Source organism: Taudactylus pleione, unplaced genomic scaffold (assembly GCF_031769625.1).
Source record: "Taudactylus pleione unplaced genomic scaffold, aTauple2 ptg000016l, whole genome shotgun sequence".
Lineage (NCBI taxonomy): Eukaryota > Metazoa > Chordata > Amphibia > Anura > Myobatrachidae > Taudactylus > Taudactylus pleione.
In genome coordinates this window covers 44000381-44024792 of record NW_028284418.1, presented here as the reverse complement: position 1 = coordinate 44024792, position 24412 = coordinate 44000381, and the positions used below count along the sequence as shown (strand labels likewise).

At 42.9% G+C, this 24412-nt stretch overlaps 1 protein-coding gene across 5 annotated transcripts in view; it reads right to left on the bottom strand.

Annotated features, from left to right (window-relative positions):
* MARCHF8 (membrane associated ring-CH-type finger 8) overlaps positions 1-24412 on the bottom strand; it is a 280401-nt gene that overhangs the window by 179127 nt on the left and 76862 nt on the right. The window contains exon 2 of one of the 5 annotated variants that reach the window (XM_088475766.1): positions 22475-22523. The exons of the other annotated variants lie outside the window; for them this stretch is intronic. The gene's annotated coding sequence lies outside the window, so the exon portion shown is untranslated. The remainder of the gene's footprint in view (positions 1-22474; positions 22524-24412) is intronic. 5 annotated transcript variants of the gene reach the window in all.

Sequence of the window (24412 nt, the reverse complement as noted above, 5' to 3'; positions counted from 1 at the left end):
GGTATGTCGTTCACCAGCTGCATCAACAACCATGGGGTTGTTCATCAAATTGACAGATTGAGCAGCAAGTAGGCTTGATCTGTCGATGTGATAAACTATCCAGTGGGAGTGCACATGGTCGCTCATAGTGGGTGCACACTTTCCGATGTGGACGATATGCCGGATCGGGCAAAATATCGTCTAGTGCGTACCCACACTAAGATGCACATTTATGTACAGGAGAAAAACCAACCAAAAACAAATGCACAATTGTCCATATGCAAACTATGAAGCATCTTACATTTATGACTCATTACTTCAGAAAAGGCAGAACGGGGAGGGAAGGGGGAGGGGACAAGCAGAGGGCAAGTACTATAGGGATTATTTATGGAATTGCAAGTATCCCTGGCTGCAGGTACAGCTGTCAGGAGGTCTATCGCAGGTGAAACAATACTGAATGATGATGATGATGATGATGATGATGATGATGAAGACGACAACTATCAGGAGAACTAGCTACTGTATCTACTTCCAAGTTGCTGACTACTAGTTGAATAATTAGGCTCACTTATATATTATATTGCATCTGTCTAATCACATTACTTAATTGAAATTTCCATCTGTAAACAAGATTTAATAGAATTTAATATAATTTGAATACTCTATATTTTATAGAGAACATGTGACTTTAAAATGTATTAATAACACATTATTATAATTACTTATATGGTACCACCAGCAGGAACAAGCAGGCACTCAGGGCCCGATTCAGACCCGCTTGTTCGGATGCGTTCACTCGTAGCTGCCGATGGTTCGCATTGTGCGCATGCGTATGCATCACAGTACACAAACCAGTCTGAGCGATCGGGAAGCGTACGCTCGCTGCGCATAGACAGCCCAGCTGAGTGAGTGACAGAAGCCATTTGTGGGTGGTGACATTAGTTGGTCTATGAAGATGGGGGAGTGGAGGTGCGAACGCAGGCGTGCCTGAGCGTTTCAACGCCATTTTAGAGGCGTGCATAATTAAGACGCAGCATCATAGTACACGTCACCTGACTGAATTTTACACTGAAGTGCTCGCAGTGCTTGCGTTAGGGTATGGTCAACCACAAGCGCTGCGTTCGCTTCTGATGGTACCGATGGTTGCATACACATCCTGGAGATGACGTGCATTAGTGGGCATCTTAAGACAGGCTGGTAGGCGTGTCTGCATACACAGGGCGATCACAAGCTAAGACATAATGGGCGTGCTAATGTCTTGCCATGCAATCGCCTGCCTTGCTGTCATTTAGCCGAATTTGCATACGCATCGAGTGGGAATACACATCTAGCTAGCGGGTCTGATTTCAGCCCTCAGTTCATATATATATATATAGTATTCTGTGCAAGATTATGAGCCTTAAACACTTTTGAACTATTTAACCATCCTCAATCGGCAGTCCCATACTGATATTCTTGATCGATATGGGATCGTCAAAATCAAAAGGGCACATAGTATCATGAACAACATTAACATTGATTTCTCATTAATATCTACCTCCCCCACCATATATTTGAGAATCGATAATTGGGTATCGCTACTCACAACTTTACATTTTCCTGGGAGCTGTTCCACTCTGCAGTCACCGGGATGCACGATCAGCAGTGATCGGCTGCACGGCAGACACTGAGGGAGGATACAAGGCATACTTACCAACATTGTATAAATTATCTCTGGGAGAGCTGCTGCTGCTGGCCGGTTTGTGGGGCTGGGCCGGGATGTAGACATAATTAAGCCCCACCCCTTTCCAGGAAAATTCAGCGATTTGCAGTTCTGCAAGGAGAGGGCGGGGCTAAATGATGCTATTTGCGTAATTTAGCCCCACCCCCTCTCTACGGACCCGCAAATTCCCCATCCTGTCCGCTTTACTAGGGAGTGGGCAGGATGTGAGAGATCTGCCTAGACTTCCGAGGCTGCAGGGGGCTACCTGAAAAATCGGAAGCCTCCCGCGACTTCTGGGAGTGTAGGCAAGTATGATACAAGGAATGCAGAGAGGTTGGGAACATTAACTATTATTTTTACAGTGGAATTTTTTTCAGTGTCTGAATTATCATTGACTTAAGTTTTGCTATTTTAGGATTTTTAGAACTTTTATTTATTTTTAGCCTGTTCATTGTTTTTTGTGTGTCATATTAGACATATGTGCATATATGTATTGTTTAGACATTCTCTATATCTGCAGGAATTTTTCTAATCTCTTTCAATGTATCACAATCTACGCAAAATAGACAATCATTGTGTATATTGACAACAGAATAGGTACAGATATACCTCAAAGCACTAGATTATTGGGAGATTGTATGAATCAGATATTCGACACCTCAATTCCATACTGCTAAGGATATAGACATTTCCTTAATTACCTATTTGACTGCCTATCTATGTGTCCATTGCGACTCGCAACTTTACATTTCCCTGGTGGCTGCTCCTTTCTGCAGCTGCTGGTTATACACTGGAGGGCTGAGGGCTGTTGAATTTCAATTTCCCCGGCGGCTGCTCCTTTCTGCATCTGCTGGATATACACTGGGGGGGGTAGGCTGAAGGCTATTGGATTTCCATTGCCCCGGCAGCTGCTCATCTCTGCAGCCACCAGACTGTCTGTTAGCAGTGTTCGGCTACACAGCAGAGGAGGATACAAGGATGCAGAGGGGGCAGGATGTCCCTCTGAGATTAGCGGCTGCTGAAAGATTATCTGCCCATTTCTGACTGGTCACATCCCTCTGACCTGCTCCTTGCTTCTGGGATAAAGGCTCCATGATTCAACTCAGTCAACTCCAGATCCTACCCATTATACTGTATATAACTCTATATTTGTGCTGCTTATGGCTAGAAAAAAAAAATGTGTAAGAGAAAGATAGGAAAATGAAGCTGCTTCGTGTCTAAATAATGACAGACCTAGGAAGGTTCAGTATTGGAAAATGTAATATAGATAGTCCATAGTCTTTCTATTAAATAGGTTTATCTGTTATAATTTGTTACCGTGTAACATGTTTTTGTTCAAATAATTATCCACTTATCTTGTGTTTACCAGACCTTAGGCTGCTTCTCCAAGTCTTGAAAACAAGACACAATCAGATTATGAAGGGAATAAATAAACTACAAGGCCACCCCCAATTGTCCACCAAACCTGCATTACCACTTGCACCTCAGTACACATCTTACACGGTCTCAGCAGTTGGGACAAAAGTTAGTGTTGCTGGGTAGTCAATCTGCTTTATAAGTTCACTAACAACCATTAATTTATGTGCAAGACACAATGCTCTTTACAGCTATTTCTACCAAAATATTTCTGTTCATGAGGAAGATTGTAGTGTAGGGCATTAGAACTCTGGGCTATTTCCTTTATGAGAGCGCATTTACTTGGAATACCTTATCATCCAATAACAAGTTTCAAGCAGAAGTGGTCCAGTTGGTGTGCCAGTAAGAGGTTTAAACAAGATAAACCTTTATACTGTAAAGAAGAAACTAAGAATAAGCCATTCTTTATCTGAACCAGAAGAGTCTAAGAAAAGGTCTGCTTCTGACAAGTGTCTTGGTCAACACTGTACCACAGTGGAGTCGTTCAAAGGTCATTGCATCTTTCGCTGAATTCACTTGCCATTTTGATCAGTGTAGTGAAAATCAAGTGAAATTGACAAAATTTGAATTCCAGGGGACAGTTGCGCTAGGTGGCGATGGAGTCATGTATTCTGTGTGGGGCTGTAGGGATCAGCCCACACAGGGTACAAAAACTAAGTTTGACCACACCTAGAGGCTGTCCAGTGGATTCAGAACAGGGACGACTGAGGCAGACGAGTCAGGCTGCTTGAGGAGACAGTTCAGGGGGGACTGTGGCAGCTACAGAGACCAGTGTGCTTGGAGGCCAGTGGGGGCCATGCTTGACCGGTGTCCAGACTAGCAGTCAGGCAGGGAGGACCGCAAATCTCTGGGACTGTTTGTGTGACATTGTGGAAGTCAAGCCAGGAGGCCATTGTCCAGGCCTGCAAGCCAGGCAGGGAGGACCAGAAGAGAGACTTTGTGTGAAGGCCAGGAGACCGTTTTTATACCTGTAAGACACAGGACTGGGACAAGAGACTGCCCAATGTAATCAGGGTTCAGACAGTGAGGTAGTGTCCTGCATGAGGAGCCAGGTTGTTTATTATTTTGTTCCTGAAATGCTGATAGTAACACACCATTTATTTTAATTTTAACCTACAAAGTTGTGTGTGGATCTTTACTCCAAGCTGTCACAATATTAATAGGCAGCACAAGGTTGAACACAAATATATTGACATGGAAATAACAAAATAACTTTGTATTAGTTTTATGCAGAAAATTGAATTCACAATATATTTAAAATACTCAAAATAAAAGATTTAACCAATGAAATACACAAAAAGCCTTGGAACACTACAATCAACAAGAACATCATCAAAAACCGGGAGGATAAATTCTATGCAGAAAACAATACACAATTATAAAATAACTAAACTTGCCTGTGGGAATGTACAGATAAAACAATTGGTAGTAATACTGCTTAAAACCCCCACAGAATATAACCACCACTAGTCACACTGTGAAAAGTACAAAAGATCTGTAAGGTTCAGAGCGTACAGTAAAATCAGTCACATACACTTTGTGATACCTAAATGAAATGGTTCTGAGCCTCTTCTTATCTTCACTTGAACTAAATTCTGCTATCCTATTAGCGATCAGACGTGACATCCTTTCTACAACGAGCAGGATAACATCCTTAAAGGCTACATATAGCCACTATATTGTCTGCCTTGAGAAAAAGGCGAGAGGTAATTTTCTAAAGAGGTGTGGATCATCTAATTTATTCCCTCTCCGGACTTCAGTGTGGAGACCCTGGCAGCGGATTGAGGGCCTGATTCAGAGCCAGACGCTATTTGCGCTCACTCGTTCAGAAAAAGGGGCCGGCTATTTAAATTGAGCGCTCGCTCTTTGCGGTCTGTTGACGCCTCTATGTCTGAGCGAGCGAACGAAACATGCACTCGCTATTTTGTAATGACGCCCCCTGGCCGCTCGCATCCTACGTCATCTCCGCTATTTATTTGATTAATCGAGTACATCGAAAGGCGTCTGAACTGCTCGCAGTGCTTGTGGTTGGATTTTCCTACCGCAATCATGCGAACAGTTCAGGCTAAGAAACAACCAAGTGACGTGGCCGATGACGCAGCTTTGTTAATTATGCACACCCTTAAAACGCCCGTTTTGACCGTTCGGCAAGCCTGCGTTCAGATCTCCACTCCCCGTTTTCAAGCACCTTCCCGTTACCACCCACAAACACCTCATCCTGTCAATCAAATTAGCAGGCACTCGCTATTTGGCGAGCGCTCGATTTCCGATCGCACTGACTGGTTGGCGCATGCGCATTACAACTCATACGCATGCGCAGATGTGCGAACATCGCTCGGAGCGAACGAGCGGCCGCTTACGAGCGGCTCTGAATCAGGCCCTGAGAACGAGCAGGATAATATCCTAAAAGGCTGCATATAGCCACTGTACTGTCTACCTAGAGAAAAAGGTGAGAGGTCATTTTCTAAAGAGGTGTGGACCATCTAACTTATTCCCTCTCCGGACTGCAGTGTGGAGATCTTGGCAGCGTATTGAGAAGAGTTCGGTCTCATATAGACATAAATCCCCCATTCAGTAATCACATTGTGGATAATTTGGACAGTGAACCACTAATGAAAGGGGCGTCTTTCTTCTGCATCATAAGGAAGGTCCAGAAATAGCGTGGGATGCACATGTGGTAACTATAAAAGTTAAAAGGGTAATAAGTATGCTTTAACAGATCATGGACTACTAGTTACTAAAACTGGACTTTACTAACCTTGATGAGTTGGACTGAGACTATTAATTCATACTAACCGGAAATACCATCATTTAATTATTAGCAATAAGGACACTGTGGTTGATGCAATATTAGTGGATTAATGTATCAGAGGTATTAGTATACCTATAGTAATATATATATATATATATATATATATATTGCATGTTTAATTTATTTAATGTGTATGTTTTATAAGTTTTATGTCTTTTGAAGTATTAAATTTCCTTTTAAAAAGAAACAAATAAAATAAAATAAAAAAATTATCTCAGGTAATACAAATAGAAATGTTGTAGAGTTTCATTATTTATTTATATTTGAGCAGCGCTTCTTCTCAACTTTTTCTTTGCTACCCTCAAAGAAGCGCTAGAATAGACAACTCCACAAATTTCCAAGCCTGGCACGCCAAAGATCCAACACCTATATCCGAGTGGCAAAAGAAAAACGTGCTCCAATGCAGTCTTCCTTCATTACAATTTATTTTTCACTACAGTCGGCTTGGCAACGAAACCTATTAAATGTTCTCAGTGTCCACCCAGTCATACTACTCTTGTCACCTCTTTGACAAATTCAACTTGCTTATTTCCCCACCCCTCCTGTACCACCTTCTCCTTCACTGCTCATCACTTTGTCACTTACTTCTTCACATGCAAAATCACAGCAGTCATCAAGAAATCTTCATTCAGATCACACCCACCTTCTCATCCACTCCAGTACCTACCCAAATTTCTCCCACTTGTTACTGAGGAAAAGGAAAGTTCCATTTTCTTTCTCTTCACCCACTTAGAGCCATATTCAATTTGAGCCTAGCCGCAATACTTTTTCGCATCCCGGACTTTTCCCCTACTTCGCCTGTTTTGTAGGCTGAAAAGTATGGCGCGCGTGCCCGCTTTACCCCGTATTCAATTTGAAAGTAGGCGAAAACGGGACCCGGCGAAACTTGAACAGGCGGAAAGTACTGTCAGATTTGGAGAAATCAGCCTGACACCCCCCAAAAGATGCTCTGACATGGGGGTGAGCTATGGTACCCCCCGATTTGGCTTGCAGAAGGTATTTGGGGTTTCTAAATGGGCTCAATAGCTGCTAAATAGCGTTTTTGTATAAGTGGTGAAGAATAGTATTCTGGAGTTGTTTTGCAGAAAATAACTGATCCCAGCAAATTTGGGGTACTTGAAAATTGGGGTCAGCATATTTAAAAGTTGCTAAAGTTAAGTTGAAAATAATCGTGAAAAATCCACCTGCTGCAAGCACCGCCAATAAAAAAAAAAAAACACTTGGGGCATACTTGGGGACCCCCCCCCCAGAGTCAAGTTCACAAGTTTTTAAATTTGTACCCCAACATTTTTTTTCCCGCCCCCTTTTTCAAAGTAATTTTTTGAGGTGTCCTTAAGTGTTTTTTTTTTAATTTTTGACAGTTTACCTTTGGGGGACTGTCTGAAGGCTGCAGGGGGGTTCCTGCAACGTTGCACCCCAAAACTCCAAATCTGCACTTGTTTCCACCTGCTGTTCATAGGAGAAACTTTTTCGCCTAGTACACTGCATTGACTTTCTACCTAGGCGGAAAGTCTTTCAAATTGAGTACGGGGTAAAAGCAAAACAGGTGAAAATTACGTCTTCAGTGAATAAGTATCGCGGATCCGTACTCTTCGCCTCAAATTGAATACGGGCTTTAGTGTACTCATAACCCCCACCCGCATCCTTCTCTTCTCCCAACCACGCCTTTCTAACCTCTTCAACTATTTCCCAAACTACCACTCTCACCAAGTACTGCACCATTTATCGCTTCTGCATTGATTGAAAACTACTTCAGAGAAATCAGGATAATCCATTAAACATTTTACAATTAATGTCAATGTAAAACTGACAATATTGTAAGGATCCACAAATGATTTGTAAAATAGTTCTCTCATTTCAAAAGACTTTGCCCATCCTTTGCTTGTTACATAAGCAACAGTGTCTGAAGTTGCGGGCATCTACGTGAGATAGTGTAATTTGCAGTGATGGAATAGATTTTCATTTGAAATGTCAGAGGCCAACAAACAGGGAAATTACATTGTGCTTTGCAATCGCTGAGGACTTTTCTAGTTATTGCATTAAATGTTACACTTCAATACAAAGTATATCCATATAAAAATACAAATGTGCCCCCATACAGCTAGCCTCCATACGCCGCGAGACGGCCGGCGCGACCGAGCTGCTCTTAGAGGTGTAACGTAGTCATTTTTCTTTAAATTTTGTATCTTATTTGCATCACAGACACAGCAAAACGCCACTTAAAGTGTACTACAGATACAGTTGGAAACACGTACTGTCACAGATGAAGCACTTAGTGAGAGAAAAAGCTGCAGCATCTAAACACTTCATATACAGATTCAGACTCATACACAGATGCGCAAATGTCGCACATCAAACTGATCGGTGCAAGCTAGCAAAATAGTTATGTCGCTTCCAGTTGTTTTATTTGTGCGAATAAAATGCACATTTTGAGAAAAAAAAAGATGATTGGCACAGCCGAGTCGCCCAGGACCTGGCGCACAAAGAGTCACAGTGTTTGGCACGACTGAAGTCACAGGAAATATATATAACACTGAGAGGTAAGTTACCAAGCAGTGGTTTCCAAAGCCTTCAGGTCTTTCAGCAGTTTTGGTTGCTGGATTTAGAGGCTGAAGATGCGGCTAAAGTGTAGATTAGTAAATTTCCTGAATACTTAACCAGAGCCATAACATGGGCTCTGAATGCCGTGTGCAGGCCCCGCCCCCTTTGCACATGACATCACGCATAGGGGCAGGGCCAACCACCACCCGGAGCTACAGCAGTACAGTACTTTCAGCGTCTTGCAGTTGTAATTATGGCAGGGTGCCTACCTAAATAAACTAAGGGCAATATTTACTAAGTGGCGGTTTGACTGTGGTTTCTATTCTATTCTAAATCCCGGCGGTTCGGTGGCGGTTTCTATTCTATTCTAAACCCCGGGGGTTTGGTGGCGGTTTTGCAGCGGTTTCTAAATGACAGCCCTGTTCTATTCTAAAATGTGTTTTGACTGTGGTTTGGCGGCGGTTTTGCTTTCTGCAGATTTACTAAGGCCAAAACCGCTGCAAACTGCCATCAAAACACATTTTAGAATAGAATAGAACAGGCCTGTCATTTAGAAACCACTGCAAAACCGCCACCAAACCCCCGGGGTTTAGAATAGAATAGAAACCTCCACCAAACCGCCAGGGTTTAGAATAGAATAGAAACCGCCACCAAACCGCCAGGGTTTAGAATAGAATAGAACCCGCCACCAAACCGCCGGGGTTTAGAATAGAAACCGCCACCAAACCGCCAGGGTTTAGAATAGAATAGAAACCGCCACCAAACCGCCGGGGTTTAGAATAGAATAGAAACCGCCACCAAACCGCCGGGGTTTAGAATAGAATAGAAACCGCCACCAAACCGCCGGGGTTTAGAATAGAATAGAAACCGCCACCAAACCGCCGGGGTTTAGAATAGAATAGAACCCACCTTCAAACTGCCTCTTAGTAAATTTTGCCCTAAATCTCTCTAGTATCGGAATCTCACTTGTGATAAGGAAAACTGCTGCAGTTAAATAAAGGGGAAAAAAATGCTAATCCCACAAGAAGATTACATCAACATAATAAAACTGCGATGGAAATAAAATCAGCCACTAATAAACATCGTCTGGAAGATTTATTGCTTAAAAAGTATTATCATACTATATACTAAGTAGCAGTCAAAAATTAGCAACTGGTTTACTACTGAGCTGAGATTCTGGGAATAATTTTCCTAATAACTTTCCTCAAACATTGGATATTTCCTGAGATTCTCTATACTTCTTTATACGCTTCCTAGCTGGACACAGTAATTATATACAGAGATATTTTCTTCTTTATAAAGGATTTCTATATAAGCATACAGCTATTTCATGTTTATTGTTGTTTAATATGTGTATCTTCCTTTAAATGGTAAATATGATGATACATGATACTTAAACAGTAACATTCTTACTGTACCAATAGCTGTTTATGACTGTTACTAAATATATATGATATGTTAATACTTTTTAAGCACTAAAAGCATACAGACTGTTTATTAGTGGCTGATTTTATTTCCATCGGAGTTTTATTATGTTTATGTAACGGTGCCTGCTTGTAGCATCCAAAGGATGCTAAGTGCGCCACTAGCACAGCAAGCCTGACTGCAGGGTGCCGTTCCAGGTAGTGCTAGTCAGAAGCAAGGGTGATTGTGCCACCCATAGAGCCCAGCACTGTGTGCGGCCGCATTGGTTGCACACCACTAGTTACGGACCTGCCAGGATACACTTGATTACTGGTTCAGTCAACAAAATGGCTGCCTTCATTGTTTGAAGGCGACAGGTGCAGGGACATTATCTAATTCAGGGGTTCCCAAACGTGGTGCTCAAGGCTCCCCAACAATTCAGGTTTTACAGATATCCATGGTTGAGCACAGGTGACTTTTTAGTACCTCAGTCAATTTGATTTAACCATCTGTGCTCAACCATGGATATCTCTAAAACCTGTACTGTTGGGGAGCCTTGAGGACTGCGTTTGGTAACTTGTGACCTAATCACATAACAGTATGGAGATTTAGAGTATATCAATTTAATATATTTAAATGGATGACAAAAGTCTCATAAAAGAAGTTTAACTTGTTCATAATTACAGAAACACACCCAAGGTATGACCTCGACCGAAATATATCTCTTGTATTGAATGTTACAGAGATAAATTTTTATTATTGTTCTCCAATGCCCCCAAGTAACTTCATAAACATATTTCTAGAAGTCATATAGTCATATATGAAGGTGCTACCTGACAACCTAAATCAAATTGACAACACACAAAGAAAAAGCAAGGTATCTTGTCTGGTGCACTGAGGGGATCACAGTAATTAGTTTCTTATCTCTGATTATATATTAAGATATAACTTTTATTTATTTTATTTAAAAGGTAATATTGGTCCAAGATAATGAAAGGCGAAATAATTAAAATGCATAGAATAAGATATACGTGAAATCTAGAAGGAAAAAAGTGATTTAAAATGTCACCTGTCGTCGGTCTAATGTATGGGGATTAATATTAGCCGGGGTTCATGTATAGTGCATTTATTTGGGGAGTGTATCTCTCAGTGTCGTATGAATCACAAATTGTATCACAGTTTCAAATCAGATATACGTTCTTAGTTATTTATTGACACAATTCTCTTTTCAATTAAATAAGATCTCACAAAGGTGCGAGTTGGTATAGATCGCAAGAGGTACAATTAGTTATGATTTAATACCTTACTCATGCCGATTAACAATCGGTTCCAAAGATCTTCTCTTTAAACTCAACTCTCACATTAATCTAATAAATACCCAGTGTATTCATACTGGAACAACAATGTTTCAAGTTGTATCTTTATTATTATTTACTATGAACATTTGCCACTTGTTTTAAACAAAATGATCGAATGGTGTTATTCATTGGAGCAGTCATGCTACAACTGTATTTTATTTAAATAGGTTCGTACATGTACTAGTTTTAGGTACAGATAATCAACTCCCCTTGAAAGTGACTATATATCAGCATAGAGAAATAGGGATTCTCAGTCCCCAGAGCCTATTTGCAGATGTCACATAACACTGTGCTTAACTTATACAGCCTCGTGTACTAGCTAGTCTCCCTTCATACCGGCTTTGAGTACGCCGCTAGCATATGTACATAAGGTTGTCCAGACAGCCACAATACACCCGGACTAAATAATATATATATATATCTCATGCGTATACAGCATAATTGTGACATCTGCAAATAGATGTGACATCTGCAAATAGGCTCTGGGGACTGAGAATCCCTATTCGATCATTTTGTTTAAAACAAGTGGGCAAATGTTCATAGTAAATAATAATAAAGATACAACTTGAAACATTGTTGTTCCAGTATGAATACACTGGGTATTTATTAGATTAATGTGAGAGTTGAGTTTAAAGAGAAGATCTTTGGAACCGATTGTTAATCGGCATGAGTAAGGTATTAAATCATAACTAATTGTACCTCTTGCGATCTATACCAACTCGCACCTTTGTGAGATCTTATTTAATTGAAAAGAGAATTGTGTCAATAAATAACTAAGAACGTATATCTGATTTGAAACTGTGATACAATTTGTGATTCATACGACACTGAGAGATACACTCCCCAAATAAATGCACTATACATGAACCCCGGCTAATATTAATCCCCATACATTAGACCGACGACAGGTGACATTTTAAATCACTTTTTTCCTTCTAGATTTCACGTATATCTTATTCTATGCATTTTAATTATTTCGCCTTTCATTATCTTGGACCAATATTACCTTTTAAATAAAATAAATAAACGTTATATCTTAATATATAATCAGAGATAAGAAACTAATTACTGTGATCCCCTCAGTGCACCAGACAAGATACCTTGCTTTTTCTTTATGTGTTGTTCATAATTACCTTTACATGCATAAAAGGAATTCCAGAAAATGACCATAAAAATAATGCCAAATTGTCACAATTACAGGGTCTTAGGAACTTAGGCCCTCATTCAGAGCCGCTCGTTAGCGGCAGTACGCTCGTTCCGAGCGATGTTTGCACATCTGCGCATGCGTACGCGTTTTAGTACGCATGCGCGAACCAGTCAGTGCGGCCGAAAATCCTTTGTACGCTATATAGCGAGTGCCTGCTATTTTGAGTGACAGAATGAGGTGTATGTGGGTGGTAACAGGGGAAGGTGCTTGAAAATGGGGAGTGGAGATCCGAACGCAGGCGTGCTTAAAGGTCAAAACGGGCGTTTTATGGGTGTGTATATTTAAAACAGCAGCGTCATTGACCACGTCACTGGGTTATTTTATAGCCAGAACTGCACGCAAATTTGTGGTAGCAAACACCAACCACAAGAATAGCGAGCAGTTCATACGCTGGTCGATGTACTCGATTAATCTAATAAATAGCGGACATGACGTAGGATGCGAGCGGCCAGGGGGCGTTTTTAAGAAATAAACGAGCGTATGTTTTGCACGCTCGTTCAGACTTAGAGGTGTGAACAGACAGCAATGTGCGTACGGATCATTTGAATAGCCACCCCTTGTTTTTAAACGAACGACCGCAAATAGCGAACGGCTCTGAATGAGGGCCTTAGAGGGGCAGAAAAAACATGTCACTAATTGCGGCACTAAGCCCGCCTACCTTAGTTAATGCAGAGTGACAGGGTTTATAGAGATGGGAGGTGGCTTCTTAGCAAAACTGTCATCAAGCCCCATCAACTTACTTTCTTATCTTGCTTCTGGCATCTCCCAGATGAAAAGGTAGGAAAATCTGATTTCACCCCAACATTGCTGCTTTCTTTAAACTAAATATAGAATTGGATTGCTAGCACTACTAGAAATGGTGAGCAGGATACATTCAAATTGCACATCAATCTGGAAGCTGATGTGTTCCAACAATTATCTGCTCTCTAACCATGGAGTCTTAGCCCTACACTGCTGTCAGATTAATTAAGTATTATACAAGATAAATGCATAATAAATAACGCCTAATCCGAAATATAGCAACCAATATACCAAGAAAAGCAGGATAAGCCGTACACTGTAAAACGTACATAAAATTGATATAATCTATTTCAAGATAAAGATTGAGAGATGTATCAAAATTTGGAGAGAGATAAATGGAGAGCGATAAAGTACTAACTGATCAGCCTCTGTCATTTACAAGCTGTTAGAAAAAAAGACAGTAAAGCTGGGTATACACTAAGCGATCCATTGCATGACGCATCGTTCCGACGCGGTTCAGAACAATATATCATTCGGGTCTCATGGTGCACGGATCATTCATCACATTGGTCTGTCTGCTGTACATCAGATGGGACAATGCAATGAACGAAGCCATGCTAAATGCAGCATAGAAAGACACATCATGCCATCCTTCACTGCAGTGTGTACAGACAACCAATTAGCTCCTAGCTCTTATTTTACAGACTGTGTTTGAAAATTGACAGTGCAGAGCTGACTGGATGGTACTTTGGGGCCTGTGTACTAAGCCTTGAAGAGAGATAAAGTGGACAGAGATAAAGTACCAATCATACAGTTCCAAACTTCACTTTACAGGCTATGTTTAAAAAATGACAGTCAGGAGCTGATAGGTTGGTACTTTATCTCCGTGCACTCTCTTTCCACAAGGCTTTGTACATAGGGTCTGATTCAGAGCCGGACGCTCTGACAGAGCGCTCGCTCTGAATCAGGGCCGTCCTTGTCTTTCAGAGCGGCCTCCTGGCCGCTCGTATAGCTGTGAGTGGCCATCGCGACCATCGGGCTTGCGATGAGACCCTTGTGGTAGGGTCTCGTTGCCGCAAGCCCTTGAGTGCTTTCGGCTCTACCAGAGCCGGAAGCACTCCCACTGACATCACTTGTGATGTCAGTGGGGCCGGCCCTAGACGGTAGGCATTCCCATGGCTATGCCTCCGTCTGGGCAGCCACGCCCCTGGCCCGCCCACCAAAGGGGGCGTGCTATCGATCAACATCGACAGCACGTCCCCTTTGGTACGAGACCAAGAGCGACGGTTTGCCCGTCGCTATTCGGGTCTCGCGCATGCGCACGACGGAGCCGGCCTGAACGAGCAGGAAGCTCCTCACTGACATCATTGATGATGTCAGTGTGGCCGCCCCCAAACGCAAGCGTTCTGGCGGGAACGCCTCCGTTTGGACAGGCACGCCCCCTGCCCGCCTCCCAAATGGGGCGAGCTGTCACTCACCATCGACAGCTCGCCCCGTCTGTTGCGAGAGCCCTAGCAACGGAGCGCCCGTCACTAGCCGGGTCTCGCGCATGCGCACGACGGAGGTGGCTGCGTCGTGCGCATGCCCAATGGGGCAACATCGACCCGGTTGCGAGTGCTCAGCGCTTGCAACCGGGTCTGAATGACCCCTACTGTCCCCAGCCACATCCTCCTGATGAACCTTTTTTTTTTTTCTTTTAACGGAGCTGCCTGCCGCCAGGGGCGGATAGGGCTACCGGGACTCCGGACCAGTTCCGCAGGGCCGCTGCCTTTGGTGGTCGGCGGCCGCTCGGTCTGCCCTTCACTTACTGACCCCCCTTCCCGGGCTTCCGCTGCCGCGATCGGTCGGGCAGCTTGCACAGCTTGTAAAGTTATAAAAAACATGGCCGATGGGGTAGCTACTGCGCATGCCCATCCACAGCAGCTCCTCCCATATGCCTTTGCAGAGCCCGCAGCAGTCAGTCACCACTGATGGCTCCGCCTCCAACCCCTCCGTAGCCAGGGTCTGACGGAAAGAAATGTATTCCTGGAGGAAAGTCTGCATAAAGCCAAAAAACAAAGTGAATCTTTGGAGAGAGGACTTAACCTTGCCCATAGCAGGGCTTGGAAGTTGCAAGAACAGAGGGAGAACTTTGAGAAGTGTCTGCTAAGTACACAGAACCAGTTGCAAAGATTCCAAGCGGAGAGGAATACCAAAGAACTGAAGTTGCAAAGTGAATTAAACGTGGCAGTCTGAAATAATTGTACAAAAATTGAGAATTGCTGAATTTGAAGTTGTGGAGAGTAATCTGCTGCAATCTGAGAGCAAGTTGGAAAGCACCATGGTGAAAATTGCCCAGTTGGAAGAGCAGCTGTCTATGGCTCAGAAAAAGTTACACATGGTAGTGGGAAAATCAGAAGAGGGAAAGAAGTTTAATAACTTTCTGAAGTTGAATTCGGGACCTAAAATGGCGTCCGATATCTTCACTGAATCCAGTGTGGCAGAAGTACATAAACATAAGCAGCAATTGTTAAAGGTTGATCCTGAAAAGGCTGGCATGCAGAGTGATATGCTACCGGTGCAGTGTGTCTTGAGTGATGAGCAGTGGGACCATAGAGATGTCCTCATTAACGATACCAGTGTACAAGAAGGGACAGAAGTATCGGAGTTGAGAAATTCCCTAAAGGTTCGTCTTGGAAAAGTGGATGTGATTCCTTGCAGTGACTTTCAGCTTACAGTGATACCTGAGGGTATGAAGTCCTCCAAAAGGGGCACAGGTCCAGATTGCAAAACTGTGTCCGAAGTTGATAATAAAGAACTGACATATACAGATGGTGATCACATGACCTGTGAAGCAAAGGTACAGGATGTACAGAAGTCTAAGGAGATAGTGATGGCTTCAAAGCATGAGACTCTCTTGTTGCCGTCTGTTCAGAGTAATGAGAATGTGACTCAGTCACACAGTTTTGCTGTGGGAAGCAGACCCTTGAAGAAAGTTAATTCTGAGAGTCTTGTGAAGAATACTACTCATGTTTGTGAAACAATGCCTACAAGCAGGATGGAACTTGCAATGCTGCCGAATTTGTCTGTGGGGAAGTGGAGTGGTCTCACATGATAAAGCTTGAAGCAAGTAGTCCAGCTAGACAGAATTTGAAAATAAAGACCTCTGTGGAGAGTGAACTTCAACCTGTGCTGGTGGAACATGTTGAAATTGTTCATCATATTTATAAGGCTCAAAAAGCGGGAGCACAAGAAAAAGCAAATGATATATGCCTTAATGAAGTGGCACATAGCCATCAAAGCCGTGAGATAAAGTCTGTGGATCAATGGAGTAAACACTCAAGTATCTTACATGGACATTAGAGTCTGGAATCTGAGGGTGGCAGTGCCAGTACATGGTCTGTTGACATAAAGCCCAGATCAAGAAGTTGTGATGCTGATGACTCTCAGGATACTGTTGGCCCCTTGAAAGAAGAGGAGCTATCAGTGAAGTATGCCAGTAGCCCACAGGTTCTCAAACTCTGTCCTCAGGACCCCAAACAGTGCATGTTTTCCAGGTCTCCACACTGAATCAAGTGAAATAATTAGCTCCACCTGTGGACCTTTTAAAATGTGTCAATGAGTAATGACTAGACCTGTGCATCTGCTAGGTGACCTGCAAAATGTGAACTGTGTGGGGTCCTGAGGACTGCGTTTGAGAACCACTGCAGTAGCCAATACAGAGCTTCAAGGCTGAAGGTTAAAGATGTGACAAGCAGAAGTTGGCCGAAAGGTGTGCCTTTTAGATGTTTAAGCAACAGGAATCTTTGTTCTATGAAAAATAAACAAAGAAAAAGTTGTTCTTGGTCTGAATCAGAAGATTCTGAGGAAAATAACTTGCTTGATTTTGATGTAGGTGGCAAGAGTAAAGATGAAGTATGTCGCTTTGGAAAAAGTTACTTCAAGTTCTTAATGCCTCATGTGGTGCCCAAGGACGAGCCTCAAGTACTGCATAAAGAAAACAAGTGCCACCATTGGTACCATAAAGTGAGGAAAAAAGTAAGGAGAAAAATTAACTCCGGAACTTGGGGGATGAGACCCCCAGAGATCACAAGATTTTGTATGACCGTGGATGTGGTGGATTTCCCTCATGAGGAGAGTGAAGAGGGACATCGTCATGAAAATGCCTTGTCCCATGCTGCTGAACCCAGGGGTTTCAAGCTGGGAAGGGGGATATGTGGCAGTATCACCAGAGATGGCATGGGTGAGCAGCAGATTCTGTGTGAGGTTGGAGAGATCCTCCCACATAGGGTAGAAATAATGAGTTGTGACACACCTGTGGGATGCCTTGTGGAGAGAGCTCAGGTGTGGGCTGATGGGAAGGCAGACCAGTCAGGCTGCTGTTGGAGACAGTCTATGTGGGACTGTGGCAGCCAGAGAGCTCAGTGAAGCTAAGCAAGCCATTGGGGGCCAGGAGGCCTGTGTCTGGACCTTGCAGGAGGCAGGGGGGGGGGGGGGACACCATAAACCTCTCAAGACTGTGTGAGATTGAAGCAGCTGGGCTGCAGGTTGAGGAAGCCAGGGCCTATACCTGGAGGATACAGGGAAGGCCACCAAGACTGACTGTGTTTGTATAGCTGTGGCAGCCAAGCCAGGCTGGAGCCGGCAATAGACCTGCAGAGAAGCAGGCAGAGACTAGCTGCACCTTGATAGAGAGGGTTCAAGAAGTGAGCTAGTGCCTTAAACAAGAGGCCCCACACGTCTGTTGCCCAGGGGCCACCACAGACCTTAAACCGGCCCTGCATGGGTACCTACAAGTAACAGGTTCAAGAGATTAGAGTGGAAAGCCTGATGGTGAGTGTTCCCCTATTTGCAGACACAATGAAGTAGGTTCCAACTCTATTTTATTTTGGACTTAAAGGTTAATAGTGTAACTATTGTAGTACTTGTAGTGCACCAAGGTAGCTACAGGAAAAACAGTCTTTGCAATGTAACACTTTTAAGCAGAGCGTTCAATAACAAGCAAGCTAATGTAGTACTTGTAGGGCACCAATGTAGCTGTGGGAAAAACAGTCCTTTCAGTGTAATAGCTGAGCGTTCAATAACAAGCAGGCTATTGTAGTACTTGTAGTGCACCAAGGTAGCTATGGAAAAAACAGTCCTTGCAGTGTAATGGCTTTTAAGCAGAGAATTCCATAAGAAGTGAGAAAAATCAGGACTCCAGCAAAACATTATCATATGACAAGAAAATAGACTTTTCCACATTTGAATTTAAATTTACAGGTAAAATCAGGATTACATGAAACCAGCAGCATAAAAATAAATTTCCAAGCCTTATCTTTTAAACTAGCAGAATAAAATCAGGAAAAGCATTTGTAACATGCAAGCTCTTTAGGAGCATATAAACATTTACCAGCAAGACAAATTTGAGTAGCAGTGAGCCAACAGCATAAGGCAGAACGGTATAGTTTAAAGCAGGCTGGTAAGGCATTAACTAACCGGCCAGGAACAAAAAGGAGCACTCCCTTCCCCTGCCTATATCCCTCAGGTGTGGGGGTCGGAAGGAGGTAAAACCTGTCTAATCTGGGATAATAGGGCCCAAGGATCACTACCCCTTACAGGGTACTTAATTTTTAAACTGCCTTTTCTGAGGACAAACTACCCCATTTAACCCATACACAGAAGGAGAAGTTTGATCTCACCCCAGGCTTTGGCTCTTCTGCTGCCTCACGACCATCGGTGCCGCCTGGAATGTATAACACCACAGCGGGCTGCACTTTGCATTCAAGGTCTACTCACGCCTGGCAGCAGGGAGTCTTCTCCGTTCTCCCGGAGTCCTCCGTCATGACCAGAGGTCTTTTCTCCAGGGACCTCACTGAGCTTAGCAGCTCCTTAGGTCCTTCACAGGCATTTGAACTGGCCCATTCTTCCTGCTGGGTCCTCTTCACCGCGATCCAGCGTCCGCAGCAGAAACCAGGGTCGTTTCAGATACTGTAGTTGGGGTCCTTTCACCGGGGCTCTCTGTTTACCAGGATCCTTCCAGCTGAAGGTCATCTCCAGTCCGGTAGGAGCAATCCCTCTGGCAGGGGTCTTTTCTAATCTGGCAGCAGCAACTCCCTCGGATCCTCTCAGACAGCGGGTTGCCCGTCATACTTCCTACAATCAGCCCTCCAGCCATGGCTTTCTCCCTGGGATAGATGAACTAAGCCTTGGAGAGAGAGAAAGTGGAGAGAGATACAGGTTTAGATGTACTAAGTCTTGGAAAGAGATAAAGTGCCAACCAACCAGATCCTGTCAGAAATAAGTCAGGAGTTGATTGAATGGTACTTTATCTCTCTCCACTTTATCTCCCTCCCTCTCGGACCATCTCCAGTGACATTCTCTGTCCTGCAGGTTAGACCTCCATCAGCAGTTCCGCAGCCATGCAGCAGCAGCACTCCTTTTAGGCAGGTATCCGGTCTTCCCAGTGATCCTACAGCCTCCTCTGGCGGGTCTTCGCAGTCAGCAGCAGTCATCTCCTGGTAGGTACACTAGCATTCATGGTGGCTCCACTGCACAGCTCTCTTCCCATATGTGAAGACCCCCTCTCTCTCCTCGGTTGCCTCTTATGTTCCTCCTGCCGGGTGGTCCGCCTCTGCTCCTTCTATCTCTTCACTGGCTCTGGGGCCCCATAAATAGTCAACCCTAGAACCTTATGCCCCGCAAACTCCTCCTACAATGGGTTCCCAGGGATTTTCTCAGGATTCTTAACTCTTAGCAGACCAGAGATTCTCCTACTCCTTACAGAGCATGCTCAGCACTCAGGGGTGCAAAAAATTTCACTACATCGTTTCCATTAAATTCTATGGGGCTGCTTTAAGTCCATAACTAAAATACGGTAAATGATGTGTACCAAAAAAAAAAAAAAAAGTTCAGTTATAGTGGCCGCAACTCCTGTATACCCCATAATTTTATGTCCATACGCTGCTTAAACAGAGACCCCTGCTATCATAGGGGTAACTATTTAAGGGGGTGCCACTTTTTATGGGGTACCACATATCGCTCCTCATCGCAGAGATTGAAATTTTTCTTTTGGGTGTATTTATATCACAGCAGCGGAGTCCTGACAATACTGGTCATGTAGAGGAAAGCAACACAGCATACCCCGGGTGAAACTACTGCCAGTGGCAATCATCACCAGAATGTACTTGGTAAATAGGCACAAGGCCTAAATCTTCTGATAACCTAGATTTCAAGGGAATTTAGGGTTTACAGCGTTTGATAAAAAAACTTATTGCGTTTCATGATGGCTGCATAATTAATGATAGCCTAAAACATTACAGAATAATGTACTCCATAATTAGTATTGTTAAAATATTAGCAACCTAAATTAAAATGGAAACCATAGCATTTACTATCAAAAAAGATTTTCTTTGATGAATAATTCTGTTTGTGTGTATAATTTTTATGTGTTTCAGTTTGTTTTTTTAAATACATTTCCTAAAAATATTTTACTTATTTTATGTAATGGAGCGAATACAGATGTGTCCTCATTCACCTATCCCTTTTCTAAAAATATAATTTGTAGCAGGGAGAACAGAGTGTACTTTTATATTTTTGTCCTTTTCTATTGAGAAAAGGACACAGCTGCAGCCGTGGGTAGGGGGCGTCCCCAACCCACCTCCCTTCCAGCGGGACCCGTGGCTGCCGGATAGATGATGGCCGTTCAGTGTGTATGAATGACCATCATCTAAAGATATACAGGTTGAGTCTCCCATATCCAAAATGCTTGGGACCAGGGGTATTTTGGATATCGGAATATTCCGTATTTTGGAATATTTGCATAAAATAATGAAATATCTTGTGAAAGGGACCCCAATATACACACAGAATGCATTTATGTTTTATATACACCATATACACATATCCTAAAGGTAATTTTATACTATATTTTTAATAATTTTGTGCATCAGAAAAAGTTTGTGTACATACATGAAATTCATTTATGTTTCGTATACACCTTATACACACAGTCTGAAGATTATTTTATACTATTATTTTTAATAAATTGTGCTTTAAACAAAGTTTGTGTATATTGGACCATCAGAAAGCAAAGGTTTCACTTTCTCAGTCATGCTAAAAATATTCCGTATTTCGGAATATTCCGTATTTCTGAATATTTGGACATGGGAGACTCAACCTGTATCTGCAGATCACTCGATCTGCAGATATATCTTTCAGGTTTGTACCCACCTTTAGTTGGTATTGGGGCCCAGTAATGTCTTGGGCATGCTGATGCCTTAAAGTGGTCGTACTTGCATGAATTAAAAGAAAAAAAGATAATGATATCAGTGTATTATTGTCATGGCCAGGGGCGTAGCAAGACACCCCGTGCAAATTATTTTGCACTTTATCCATTTTGATATGCAAATATTAGATAATTTACTCTCTGCCCACTGAGCTGACATGCAGAATTAATGAACAGTGATTAGCATATAGTATTATAAACGGAAATATTTTCTAAAAAATTATTTAGTCTCTCTAATCCCAAATGTTTATGATTTCAAGTTTTATATAAGAAGGCTGTGATTCACTAATAAATCAGTCAGTGAGGAGAGACAGAGGCAGCTGGGCCAGTGACAGCAGATTCCATGCAACAGGACTCTGGTGAGAATAGAAAAGCCTGGGCTCAGGAGATGACAGTGTAAATTGGTGCAGCAATAGGGCCGTAGCAGCCCCATTCTCTGCACCTACTGTAGCTACGATCTTGTCTGTGAGTGACAGCTGGTCTGCCAAAGATTGGAAGAGTGTGTACGGTGACACAATACTTTCAGTAGATTGTTTCAGGTTAGGTACAGATCTGCGATCGGCTGCAAAAATTAACAGGTGTGGAGGATTATATTGGGTGTATATTGTGGGATTGAGTCAACAATCTGGTCTGGAGTTGGATCTCCAGAGGATTGGAAAAGTGTGTACCCACCTTAATCTGGGTATATACTTAGCAATCGTCTGCCTGATATGCCGGGCTTAACAGCTCAAATGGGCGAGCATTTAAATTGCCCGTCCACTTGAGCTGTCAATCACCGCTGGGTCCCCGTAGCATGTGTAGGAGCGATCGGTGGGTCGCCCGTACACACTAACAGATGACAAATATATCTTTCAGATATATCTGCCATCTGCTGTGCTTCACAGGAGGTAGGATACGTCTGTGAACGATGTCATTCACAGACATATCCGCTGTACACAACCGGCGTTGCACTATAGATATATCGCCTGTTCAATAGAACGGACGCTATATCCATCAGTATGTACCCAGCTTCAAGTCATGCAGCATCATATCAGATGAATCAGGCCAAAATTTGTTATATAGTCCTTACCTGAAGATGTTATTCAGATTCTTTTTCTGAAGATCTTGCTTTTCAGGACCTTATTGGAAGATGTAATCAAAAGCCCAAATTAGCAGACGTTATCCAAAGTCACTTAAACAAAGCAGGAACTACTCTGAGAGAATCAATGTAGGACAATATGTCACCACAAAATGGCTGCTAGTAGCTGGGCATCCTTTATATAGGGCTGTGACCTGCATTGTGACATCACCATGCATGCAGACACCAACTAGAGATGGCAGTAGCTTAGATCAACCCTGGGCCCAGATGCCCTGCAGTAGCTCTCTGGTGAGAAAAGAAAAATCTGGGCTGAGGAGATGGCAGTGTATCAGCAGGGAGAGAGCTGGGTGCAGCCTGGGCCCTGTAGCAGCCAACTCTCTGCACCTACTATGCCCTTGCTCATGGCATATTGTACAAAAAGCCTACGTCAGACTAATACCTACCCCAGTACTGTATTTAGAGAACAGAAACACATACTAAGTCATGCATCACGTGTGTGTGTATGTGTGTTTTGCAGAAATATTCATACTGTAGTATCTCTTCTAAAGTGTACCTGGCCTGTTCCGAGGCAGCACACTAGCCACATATTTTGCCAGAAAAAAAGTGTGGTGGCATCTTGCCTTTGTCACTTGCTGAGAAACAGAGTTGATACCATAGTACTGCTAAATGACACTTTCCCTTCAGAAGTCAGTAAAGGTAACTGTATTGAATCTGATCCATATTACCAAAGCATTTGCAGGAACCTTACAAATTACAAAGTAACTCCCATCAGTTAATATACAGGTGCAAAGGAATTCTGGTTTAGATTAAGATCTACTTTGTGCAAATTAACCATGACAAATCGTGGAACATCCAATAGTCTAAAGCTACATACACACGTAAAGATTTTCTGTTCAACCATCCAACTAGTTGATTGGTTGGAATGAAAATCTGGTAACGTATGGGAGTAACTGATGATCAGCAATTTGCTCCTAAATACCAGAAAACAGATGAAAATGGTCGTCAGACAAGTTTGTTAAATGTTTGATCTAAACAATTTGTTCAAACAAAAATTTTTGTCCATTTTCCGGCGTTTGAGAGCAAATTGCTGATTGTCCTTTGCTTTCATACCTTACCAGATTTTCATTCATCAACTAGTTGGGTGGTTGGACAGAAAATCTTTACGTGTGTATGCAGCTTTAACCAAACCACAATCTCCAGCAATGAAAATATAGGACAGTGTGAAGAAAAAAAAAAAAAAAAAAAATTTTTTTAACCTTATTGAATAGAACTTTCTACCACTTAGCATGGGTCTGGGCTGACCACCATGTCACATGCTTTGCAGTAGTTGTGAGAAAAAGGAGTGTGTGTGTGTGTGTGTGTGTGTGTGTGTGTGTGTGTGTGTGTGTGTGTGTGTGTGTGTGTGTGTGTGTGTGTGTGTGTGTGTGTGTGTGTGTGTGATGTAGTCAAAAGGTCGACAATAACAATGTTCACATGTCGACAATTCTTGTGACAACATTGTTAAAACATCAACAGGCAACTGGTCGACCTTGTCAGAATGTGGACATTAGGGTTAGGCCACGGGCTGGTTAGGCTGCAGGGGTATTAGGGTTAGACAGTAGAGGGAGGTTTAGAGTAGGGATTAGGCTTCAGGATAGCGGATAAATTCTTAATGAAATGCCAGAGGATTGGAGCTCTGACAGTCACATGACTGCCGTGAGCCAAAACATGCCGCTGGATCCCGCCAGGAAAAGGTAAGTCACTGCTGGGACACAAGGAGAAAATTTCAACATTCTAACATTCGACATTGCATCACTGTCTACAGGACGAATGGCGATACGGTCACTCGCAAAATTGTGACATCGACACGATGACTGTCGTCATTTGATACCCAACCGATTACTTCCACTCAACCCGCATAAGTAGTCACTTGCTCTTTAGTGTGGGAGC